Raw genomic sequence first — 12,421 nt, 5'->3', positions numbered from 1 at the left:
CTGGTCTGAAGGAGTTTACAAATTAAATTTAAAAATTCAGATATCAATAGATAACTGAAATACAACTGAATAACTAAAGAATTTTAAGAGCACACTGGAATAACCCTATCTGGAAGCATCACAGGGGAGACACATTTTAGTTTTTAAGGTGAAGGAAGAAGTCAGCTAGGAGGAGGAGGGGGCGTGTGCAACCACAGGTGATGTCATGAGCAAAGGTATAGGCAGGGATTAGCAAACTACAACTCATGGGCCAAATTTGTCCAGCCCTGTTTTATATGGCCCACAAGCTAAAGATGATCTTTACACTTTTTAAATTGTCAAAAATGTCAAAAGAGTGATAGTTTAGAGCATCCTAGAATTTATAGCATCCTAGAATCCTAGAATTATAGCATCCTAGAATTAACTAGCATCAAAAGTTAATAAAACTTTTGATGTCTATAAAGTTTTATTAAACTTTGCCATGCACATTTGCTTAGGTATTGTATATGTTTACATACTTAATTATATATTTGTATACCTATATTATATATGTTAAGTATCGTATATGTTATTTATTTGTGTGTGTGTGTGTGTGTGTGTGTGTGTGTCTAGGTATTGAATAGTTATGACAGAGATCACATGGTCCACAAGCATGAAATATTTTATGTCTGGCCTTCTACAGAAAAACTTTTCCAACTCCTGGTATAGAATAATGAAAAGAAGTAATTTGTTCAATAACAAACAAATACATTTATCCTCAGCATTGGTGAAGATTAAGGTACCTGAATGACAAAGGGACAAAAAAATGAGACCTAAGGAATATGTTGTATTCATATTGCATACCTTGCTAAAAATCCAGGTGTTGCTTTTATTATGTTTTTTCTGATTATGGTTTTCAATGCAGACTCTGCCTTTTACTGCCCATGTAAACAAGTTATCAAATTCTTTAAAAAATTACATAATGTATCTAAACTTCAGTTCATTGGGTGGCAATAAGGGGAAGATAATAATACGGTCTAGATCACACAATTATCGTAAAAAGAATGTGAAAAAGGAAAAAGTAACATATATAACATAATTCTATTATGTATTAGGCAAATGCTACCAACATGAAGTCATAATTTTTATTTTTATTATTACTGCTTTTATTACTGCTATATAATATGTGTAGCTCATTGTAGAATGCTTGAAACCCCAGGAAGCAAACTTAAGGAGATAGTCCCATCTCTCTTCCTACCACTTGAAAGTGACTATTGCTAAAAATTTGCATATTGCTATGCACATATTGATGAGTTTGGAATTTTACATGTAAATCATATGTATTTTTGTGCTTTTTTCCATTTACTATTATATGGTGAGTATTTTCCAATAGTGGTAATGTTCTTTAAAAATGACTTATATGTTTACATGACATTTCCTTAAATGCTTGGGTCATAATTGACCCAATCATTTGTAGATTATTGACACAATTTTGACACTATAATGATGTAACATTGAACACGTTTATATGTGAAATCATTGTGCCTTTTGCTTGTGTGTATGTGTGTGTGTAAAGAACACTTAAAACATGGATCTACTCACTTCAAAAAATTTTGAGTACACAGTACTGTATTGTTAACTATAGGTACCATGTTGTACAGCAGATCTCTAGAACTTATTCATCTTGCCGAACCGAAACTTTATACCCTTGGAAAGCAACTCCTGACTTTTACCCTCTCCCCAGAACCTAATATGCACCACTCTACATTCATTTTCTGTAAGTTGGATTATTTTAGATACCTCATATAAGTGGAATCATGCACTGTCCTTCAATGACTGGCTTGTTTCACCTAGTATAATCCTCTCCATATTTATCCCTGTTGTTGCATATAGCAGAATTTCTTCTTTTAAGGCTAAATAATATTCCATTGTAGTTATATAGCACATTTTCTTTATTCACTAATCTGTCAGTGAATGTTTAGGTTGTTTTCATATCTTGGCTATTGTGAACAATGTTGCAGTGAGCATGGGAGTGCACATATCACTTCAAAATCCTGATATCAGTTCCCTTGGACATATTCCCAGAAGCAGGATTGTTGGGTCTATTTTTAATTTCTAGAGGATCCTCCATAGTTTTTTTTCCGCGGTGGCTGCAACATGTTACATTCCCACCAACAGTGCACAAGGGTTCAAATGTCTCTACATCTTTGCTAAAACTTGCTTTGTTTTGTTTCTTTGTTTTTGCCTGTGGGTTTATTTATTTGATAATAGCCATCCTGACAGGTGTGAGGTGATAACTCACTCTGGTTCGGATTGGCATTTCCCTGATGACTACTGATGTTGAACATCTTTTCATTGCCTGTTGGCCATTTGTATGTCTTCTTAAAGAAATATTGATTCAAGTCTTCTGTCCATTTTAAAATCAGCTTACTTATTTTCTTGGCTACTGAGTTGTAGGCATTTATTATATATTTTGGATATTAACCTCTTTTCAGATACATGTTTTGCAAATATTTACTTACATTCTGTAGGTTGTCTCTTTACTCTATTGACTTTGCTACATAGAAGCTTTTTAGCTTGATGTCCCACTTGCTTAATTTTGCTTTTATTGTTTGTGCTTTTGGTGCCATATCCAAAAAATTGTTACAAGACCCAATGTCATAAAGCTATTTCTCTATGTTTTTTTCCAGGAGTTTTGTAGTTTCAGTTCTTTTTTTTTTTTTTTTTTTGAGATTAAGTTTCATTCTTGCTGCCCAGGCTGGAGTTCAATGGGGCAATCTCGGCTCACCACAACCTCTGCCTCCCAGGTTCAAGCGATTCTCCTGGCTCAGCCTCCCAAATAGCTGGGATTACAGGCGTATGCTACCACACCTGGCTAATTTTTGTGTATTTAGGAGAGACAGGGTTTTGCCATATTGGCCAGGCTGGTCTTGAACTCCTGGCCTCAGGTGATCTGCCTGCCTTGACCACCCAAAGCACTGGGGAGTTTCAGTTCTTACATTTACATTTTTAATTCATTTTGAGTTGATTATTGTGTGTGGTATAATAAAAGGTAAAAGAAAATTTCATGGTTTTGCATATGAATATTCAGTTTTTCCAAAATCATTTGTTAAAAAGATTACCCTTTTCTCGATTATGTGTTCTTGGAACACTTGTTGAACATCAGTTGACCGTGTATGTGTGAATTTATTTCTGGTTTCTCATTTCCACTGATCTATGTTGGCTTTTATGCCCCCTCTACCTAAATTTCTACTCTTTGAAAATCTGTGGGAATCTTTTGCCATATATCTTAAGACATTTTCTTATTTTAATGTTATTTCTTTTTTAATTTTGTATTTTTACGTTTAAAATCATTTAATTTTTACTTGGGCTAATCAATCATCTTTTTTCTTCAGGAATTTTGTTAGAAATTTAGAAAGACCACAAACATATGTAAAAAAATATAAACATATTTTCTTCACACTCAACTAGAGCTTAATTTCAACATTTAAATCATCATCTATATTGAATGTAATTATTTATGATAAATGGTGAGAGTTTAACTGGGCTTGTTTTTGCATTGCTCCAGAGCTCTTTATTGTATTTTTCTTGTATATATACTATTTTTGGCCTTCATTATGTTTCCATGTCTTGTCTAATACAAATATAGTATACTTAAAGCATGTGTAGAGATATTATAAAATATTTTCATGTTATAAATAATGTGATAAACTATAAAATAATGTTCCAAAGTATTTTTACATATGGTCACAAACATAGAATTTTTTTATTTTGCAATTACTTTAAAGTTTTAATAATTTGACAAAAATTTATATTTTCATAAAACTATTTCTCTAGTCATAAACACAATATGACACGAAATTTGTTCAAGATTAGATTATGACATTTCATAAGGGTTTTGATTATTTTAAATAGGATACTAATTATTTCCTGATACGTTTATTTCAAAATTTTTTTTATTGATAACATGAAATTTATTTTGCAACTGCTTTTTCCTTGCATACAAGAAAAATATTAATTCTTAAAATACATTGTATGATTAGTCAACTCATTGAACAAGTTAGTTTTCTGTCATTGAACAACTTTTCTTCTGAAAGTAATGATAATTGTCTATTCCTTTTTTTTTCTTTCCTTGGAGACGGAGCCTTGCTCTGTCGCCCAGGCTGTGCAGTGGCACGATCTTGGCTCACTGCAACCTCCTCCTCCCGGATTCAAGCAATTCTCCTGCCTCAGCCTCCCGAGTAGCTGGGACTGCAGGCTCATGCCGCCACGCCTGGCTAATTTTTTTGTATTTTCAGTAGAGACGGATTTCACCGTGTTGCCCAGGCTGGTTTTGAACTCCTGAGCTCAGGCAATCCACCTGCCTCGGCCTCCCAAAGTGCTAGGATTACAGGGGTGAGCCACCATGCCCAGTCCTTCTGTTTTCTTTTCCAATGTTGATGCCTTGTTTATTATTCTCATCATATTATTTTGGCCAGAATTTTTAAACCAATAGTGGCATTAGAATTTCAACAATATCTATGATCTTCAGAATATCTATAAACCCCCAAAAATTATATGCAAAATTTCACACATATGTACATTTGGGAGGAGAAAGAGTTCATAACTGCTGTCAGATTGTAAAAGTGTTCCATAGTCCCCAAATTCTCAGAACCATTGCTCTATTATTATACTACTAATCTCAGAATTGGCTATTGTTTATATAATATTCAGGATTCATTAAGAAAGTTTTCTCTTCAAAAGTTATAAAACTTTGCTGTGTTGGATTTTTTTTAGAGATAAATGTTGAACTTTCAAACAGTTTTAGGATTTAATGAGGTTAACTTTTTTATTGAAATGTTGATGAGATAAATTATATTTGATTATTTCTTAATTACAAATCATATTTGTATTCCTATAATAAATCCTACTTGGCCATACTATATATGTATGTAACTATATATGTTTTGGGTTTAAAATGATTGCATTTTATTTCTTAATTTTGCATTTATATTCACAAGTCAGATTGGTCTTTTGGCTTATTTGTGTGTATATTATATTTGCTGCTTTGAAAACAGGTATAGGTAATTGTCATAATATTAATTGGAAAACACTGCATCTTTTTCTTTGTCCTGAAACAGTTCATCTAAAGATAAATCACAAGATTTACCTGTTCTCTGAAGGAATAAATTACCTCATTCATTTTATCCTGGTTAATGAGCATTTGCATTACAATCTTTTGATAAAATTACTTCAAACCACTCATTTTTACCTGTTTTATTCAAGGCTAAACTTCACATACTACTAGAAAGCTATTTCATTTTAAAAATCAGACATTTATTAATGTAGTAGTATTTGCTTATAATTTTTAAAGTTTCATTCCATATCTGAGATTATTTTACATATTTTATTCCTAAATTACATACTTTTGTTTTCTCTATTATTTCTTCATTAGATTTTCCAACAATTTTTTACTTAATATTTTGAATGGCCAAATCTCAGATTTATCAGTTTTAACTTTTTGAAATTAATTTCTGCTTTTAATTCTGTTTTCTCTTTCTGTGTCTATTTCGTTTTCTAAGTTGATTTGAAGAGCAATTTAATTCATTTTTATTGTTTCTTATGTGATAAGATAAAATTATTCTCATTCGAATTCATACAAACCTGAATCTACTATATTTTGCCATATGTGTGTTCAGCAGAAATCTATCGTTCTTCTGAATTCTTTTATCTTTTTTTTTTTTTTTTTTTTTTTTTGGTATATAGCCTAAAAGGTGTTTTGATTGTGACTTGTGTGGCTTTGTGGGTTTGAGTTTTCTTTTTTATTTCTTTTCTATCTGCAAACTTAAAGCTTTCTCTACCCTCAAAGTTAAAAGGAAACTAGAACAATGATTAAGATATGAGTGAGTATCTTTTTTTGCAATGGGTTTGCCGCCAGAACACAGGTGTCGTGAAAACTACCCCTAAAAGCCAAAATGGGAAAGGAAAAGACTCATATCAACATTGTCGTCATTGGACACGTAGATTCGGGCAAGTCCACCACTACTGGCCATCTGATTTACAAATGCGGTGGCATCGACAAAAGAACCATTGAAAATTTTGAGAAGGAGGCTGCTGAGATGGGAAAGGGCTTCTTCAAGTATGCCTGGGTCTTGGATAAACTGAAAGCTGAGCGGGAACGTGGTATCACCATTGATATCTCCTTGTGGAAATTTGAGACCAGCAAGTATTATGTGACTATCGTTGATGCCCCAGGACACAGAGACTTCATCAAAAACATGATTACAGGGACATCTCAGGCTGACTGTGCTGTCCTGATTGTTGCTGCTGGTGTTGGTGAATTTGAAGCTGGTATCTCCAAGAATGGGCAGACCTGAGAGCATGCTCTTCTGGCTTACACGCTGGGTGTGAAACAACTAATTGTTGGTGTTAACAAAATGGATTCCACTGAACCACCCTACAGCCAGAAGAGATATGAGGAAATTGTTAAGGAAGTCAGCACTTACATTAAGAAAATTGGCTACAACCCCGACACAGTAGCATTTGTGCCAATTTCTGGTTGGAATGGTGACAACATGCTGGAGCCAAGTGCTAACATGCCTTGGTTCAAGGGATGGAAGGTCACCCGTAAGGATGGCAATGCCAGTGGAACCACGCTGCTTGAGGCTCTGGACTGTATCCTACCACCAACTCGTCCAACTGACAAGCCCTTGCACCTGCCTCTCCAGGATGTCTACAAAATTGGTGGTATTGGTACTGCTCCTGTTGGCCAAGTGGAGACTGGTGTTCTCAAACCCGGTATGGTGGTCACCTTTGCTCCAGTCAACGTTACAACCAAAGTAAAATCTGTCAAAATGCACCATGAAGCTTTGAGTGAAGCTTTTCCTGGGGACAATGTGGGCTTCAATGTCAAGAATGTGTCTGTCAAAGATGTTCGTCGTGGCAACGTTGCTGGTGACAGCAAAAATGACCCACTAATGGAAGCAGCTGGCTTCACTGCTCAGGTGATTATCCTGAACCATCCAGGCCAAATAAGTGCTGGCTATGCCCCTGTATTGGATTGCCACATGGCTCACATTGCATGCAAGTTTGCTGAGCTGAAGGAAAAATTGATCGCCATTCCGGTAAAAAAACTGGAAAATGGCCCTAAATTCTTGAAGTCTGGTGATGCTGCCATTGTTGATATGGTTCTTGGCAAGCCCATGTGTGTTGAGAGCTTCTCAGACTATCCAACTTTGGGTCGCTTTGCTGTTCGTGATATGAGGCAGACAGTTGCGGTGGGTGTCATCAAAGCAGTGGACAAGAAGGCTGCTGGAGCTGGCAAGGTCACCAAGTCTGTCCAGAAAGCTCAGAAGGCTAAATGAATATTATCCCTAATACCTGCCACCCCATTCCTAATCAGTGGTGGAAGAACAGTCTCAGAACTGTTTGTTTCAATTGGCCATTTAAGTTTAGTAGTAAAAGACTGGTTAATGATAACAACGCATCGTAAAACCTTCAGAAGGAAAGGAGAATGTTTTGTGGACCACTCTGGTTTTCTTTTTTGCGTGTGGCAGTTTTAAGTTATTAGTAACTCAGTAATTTTAAAATCAGTACTTTTTAATGGAAACAACTTGACCAAAAATTTGTCACAGAATTTTGAGCCCCATTAAAAAAGTTTAATGAGAAAAAAAAAGATATGAGTGAGTATATTTCCATACATTTTTTGTATAGTAAGAACTACTTTAAGTTTAAAATTATTAGCTCAATAATTTTTACTTTTTGCTAGCATTTTGTCTATCATTTCTCTACTTTGATCTGCCATTCTATGTTCCTAGAAATTTATCTATTTTTATTTCCGGAATTTTTAATTTATTCTATAATTTTTATCATTTCATAGTATTCCTCAATTTCTCAAACATTCTCTTAATTCAGTTTCCTTCAGTATCCAAGACTGGTTTTCACAGTCTTTTAATTTCCTTATGACATTTTTTTATTTCCAGGTGTATTTTTCTTACAGCATATTGAACAGGTTTATGACTACCTATTCAATAGTATTTTATTTTATGTTGTTGGTAGTACAGTTTACAGATGTTTACGTTTCTCCTATTACTTACTTTTTTTTTTTTTTCCAGAAGAGGGCCATCTCCTTTGATAGCTTAGATATGTCCCATTAGTTTAAATTGTTATGTTCCTATCTCCCATGACTTCACTCTGTTTATTCTGAAGTACAAAAGTCTAGAATGTCTTATAATAAAACAGTAGTTTCTAATTGATATGCTGTGTTTACCAATATCATTGATCCTTTCGTTTTATTCAAAATTGTATAGGTTTGTGTGTGTGTGTGTTTATGTGAATGTGTGTGTGAGAGAGAGAGAGGGAGAAAAAGAGAGCTTGAGCAATTACAGTTGCTAAAATCTCCAATATTTTCCTCACAATTATAAATTTTGTTTCTTTTTTCACTTGTTAGTGCCACAGAGCAGTCCAATTTCAGTGTGATAAGTATTATTTTAAGAAATAATTTTTTTCTGCATAGATTCTGCAATGTTTTTAATATATTCTTGAAAACCATATTGTTCACGGGGGCACACTGGTTGTTAGTCATTCTTTGATTTTGCCTGTTGCTTCATGAGTTCTTGCTATTATCTAATTGATTTGTTTGCTTAATAACATCTTCATTATCTTTCTTACTATTTATTATTCCAGCTCCATTTGTTTGGCTCAGTTTTTCAGGGACATTAATTATTTGTTACATTGTTTTCTGCTTTTTTAAGTTTTATCTCATTTTCATCTATTTCTCCATTTTCTGCATCTTATGGGAGAGCACTTCAAGCCTTTCCACGTAAATTTTCTATTTTAGGCAGAGTCAGAGTCAAATCCAAGCTTTATTGTTCTCAGTAAAAATTTTGTTTTTGCTATTGCAGTTCACTTTCATTACAATATTTTCCTAATTACACATAGCACCCTGTTTGTGCCTACATTTTTTTAAGGACTGCCCAAAATCTAATTTTATTTTTGCATTCTTTATAAATAAAAAGCAACCAATAACCATTTTCCTCTTAGATCCAACTTCAATGACCATATTTTCAGGAACTACTGAAAGATTTCAAGTATGTTGTTTGTAAGGAATAGTTTATAATTACTGAATTTTACATTTTTGCTTAATATACAAAATTTTTGCTTAATGTATTAAGCATATTTTTGCTTAATATGTTTTGTAAACTATAGTTAACTCTTGGAATGTCTAAAATAAGCTACCTTTATTTTCATTAATAAAAATGAGTAATTAAAAATTTTATGCACATGTAACATTTTAAATATACAATTTCCTTAACATAAGGTAAAACAGTCTTAGGCAGGCTGCCACTGGGATTTTTTTTTTTTTTTTTTTTTTTTTTTTTTAATTAGAGGCAAGGTCTTGCTATGTTGCCCAGGTTGATCTCGAACTCCTGGGCTCAAGTGATCCTCCCATCTCAGCCTCTCAAAATGTTGAGATTACAGGTGTGAGCCACCACACCTGACCTGGGAATTTTTTTAATGTATGTGGTAATACACAGGTGTAGATCACATTTAGTTTATGACCAAGTTAATTAATAAGTCAAAGAATACGTAAAATTTAAGAACAAATAGACCGGTTGTGGTGGCTCACGACTATAATCCCAGCACTTTGGGAGGCCGAGGCGGGTGGATCACCCGAGGCCAGGAGTTCTAGACCAGCCTGGCCAACATGGCAAAACCCTGTCTCTATTAAAAACACAAAAGTTAGCCAGGCATGGTGGGACACCTGTGATCCCAGCTACCTCGGAGGCTGAGGCATGAGATCGCTTAAACTTGGTGGGCAGAAGTTGCAGCGAGCCAAGACTGTGCCGCTGCACTCCAGCCTGGGCAACAGACCGAGTCTCTATCTCAAAAAAAAAAAAAGAAAAAAAAAAGGTACAAATAGATCTTTGAAAAACTTCTGACATTTATTTATCTCTGGACAAACAAATAAGTGGGAAGAGTCATCAGTATAAACCTCTTTTAATTTTAGTCTTTATCATTAAAATTGCCTAAGTTCTTGGAACACAGAAAAAACAAATTTGAATGCATTTGTAACAGTTTAATAATTTATATGTCTCATTCTGATCTTTTAATGGAATGTTTTAAAGCCAAAGCATAATTTACTGCAAAGATAAATTAGAAAAGGCAAATAAACTTTTGAATAATATGTTATAATGACCTGGACAAAACTGATTATTAGCTAGTAATACAATTATTAGCACATGCAACAGATTGAAAAATTAAATCCTATGCTACATACTCTTAAGTATTTTGTCAAACATGAGATATATTTAAATGTTTCTATCAATTGCATTCCTTTTGCCACATATATTAGTTTTTATTTAAAACACGAAAACAATTATCTTTCCTCCAGATTCTCATGTTAATCAGTGCAAAACATTGCAATTTTAGTAAAAATTGTTTATTACAATGTTATTTTAGAAAGGCTTATTCCTCAAACTATTGAACATGTACTTAAAAGACGGCCAAATTATGAGAATGATCAACTTCAATGGCTTCCTCTACGCCCAACTTGGCTTCTCCATGTCCTTCCTGTGACTCATCAAGAGAGACCAGGGCCTCATTTATGCCACTTGCAGAAGTTTCTCATGATATATCATTATCTTGAAAATTTAGACTTTTAATAGCTTATTTCATTTTTTTCATTGTGTTCTCCTCTTCCTAGCAGCTTTTTAATTTTCATATTCCTTTTGGTTTTCAATGTAGAAAACAACCTTAGTTTGTTCTTTGCTCATACTAGGAGTGTTTTTCAAGAGAGTCAGAAAAACTCCACCCATTGTTCTTTGACGACCATTCATTATAAAGAGGACATTTCGTTCTACTTCAGCAGTTTCCATCAGATGTTCAATTGCCTTTTGTTCCCAATAATCCTCACTACTTGAGCCATCAGATCTTTCTTTGGTTCCTGTAACCCGAATGAAATTTCATTAGCCACTTTCTCTTGAGAATCTTCCTTTGTAGTCTCATATCGACCTTTATAGTTCATTTCTGGTTCTAGTCTGTTCCCTAGCCTGTCTTTTACAGGTCATTTCCTTTTGAGATGACCTAGCCCCTTTTCCTCTTCCTTTGATCCCATTTTTGTTTGTTTGTTTGTTTTTTGTTTTTTTGCCACCATGCATATATTCAGCTAGTTTCTCGTCTAGTCCTTTTATATGCTCTTGAGATTCCCTCTTAAGTTTCTTAGCAAGCAAACAATCGTAGGTCTGGAACTGTCCGCTTCTGTCAATAGCGCCCTCCATTCCCAAGATACCAACTTTAGTGGCCACTGAATCTTAATTCTGTTCCTGCAGTACAGCACCCCACATATTATTAATCTTCTTTGCTCCAGAAACAGGTGGTTTCTGACTGCTCTTGGCCAAACTGAAAAGACTCTGGTTTGGGAGGAGGGTTAAAACATTTCTGTCACTTACGCTTCCAAAGACAGCTATCATCGTCTGAATTAGAAAAACTCTCTTCACTTGAATCCACACTTTCAACAACTAGGTAACATGATACTGGTGCATATGCAGTTGCCCTGCTCTGGAAGGCCCTCATAAGCACTGTCCCCGCCTAGCACTTTCCACACTTGCTGCGGCCTGTCGCTGGGTGCCGCCCTTATGTCAGAATCTGAGTCATGTCGGAAAGCTGCCCATCTTCCACGTAGCCGGCCTCCAACACCCTCTTCCCGCGGTGCCTGTTCCTATATTTTAGCCAACTTTATTTTCATCTCTGTTGCCTAGAAAGTCTTTAAACACTATGTTATGTGTTCCTGTGCCCCTTTAAGGTACTATATATTTCTGCATTTTGACTTTCATTGTGATGTGTTATAATTGATTATTTAAATATTTTCTCTATTACATTCTAAGCTTCAGTGAATAATCAATCATTGTATCATCAGTGCTGTCATAGAAATTGAATAAATACAGAGTTTCCTTTCATATTATTTAAGATCATATCTCTTGTTTCATAACTTTTTATCCATGAATGTTTTCCTTTGAAACTTCACTCTAATGTTTCCTATATTTTTTATAGATTTTTTTTTTTTTTGTGGAAATCTGTTTTTTCCAATTTTCCTGTTCTTGAAAGAGAAGTAGTGGGAATCTCCTTGGACACACTCACTTTCCACAGAGTTGTAGTATAATACTCCTCTCAGATCTTAATTTTGAGAGTCAGTGGATTATGTAGGTACTAAGAATCAGTTGTCAATTATAGATATGCTGGACCAAAGAGGAAACTGCTAACATTGTTTTCCATAGTCTGATGTGGCAAGAAAGAATAAGTATTATGTGATTTGAAGTAGTCTACAATTCTTACATTGAGTGAGAGGGGAAGTGCATTAAAACAACCACACCCTGTAAACATTATTCTCACTCATCCCTTCACCTCTATTTTTTCTACTTAGAATAACTTCAAAATAAAATATGATACAATATACATTTTTCACTGCATACCCTGTCAATTGTTT

The 12,421-nt window shown here is 34.5% G+C and overlaps 2 pseudogenes; one reads left to right on the top strand and one right to left on the bottom strand.

Annotated features, from left to right (window-relative positions):
- Positions 1-5,882: 5,882 nt before the first annotated feature.
- Positions 5,883-7,612, top strand: LOC102123050 (putative elongation factor 1-alpha-like 3; annotated as a pseudogene).
- Positions 7,613-10,264: 2,652 nt separating this feature from the next.
- LOC102127918 (phosphorylated adapter RNA export protein pseudogene) lies at positions 10,265-11,843 on the bottom strand (annotated as a pseudogene).
- Between the last annotated feature and the right edge of the window lie 578 nt (positions 11,844-12,421).

This window comes from Macaca fascicularis, chromosome 14 (assembly GCF_037993035.2).
Source record: "Macaca fascicularis isolate 582-1 chromosome 14, T2T-MFA8v1.1".
Classification (NCBI taxonomy): Eukaryota; Metazoa; Chordata; class Mammalia; order Primates; family Cercopithecidae; genus Macaca; species Macaca fascicularis.
This window is presented reverse-complemented; position numbering and strand designations above follow the sequence as displayed.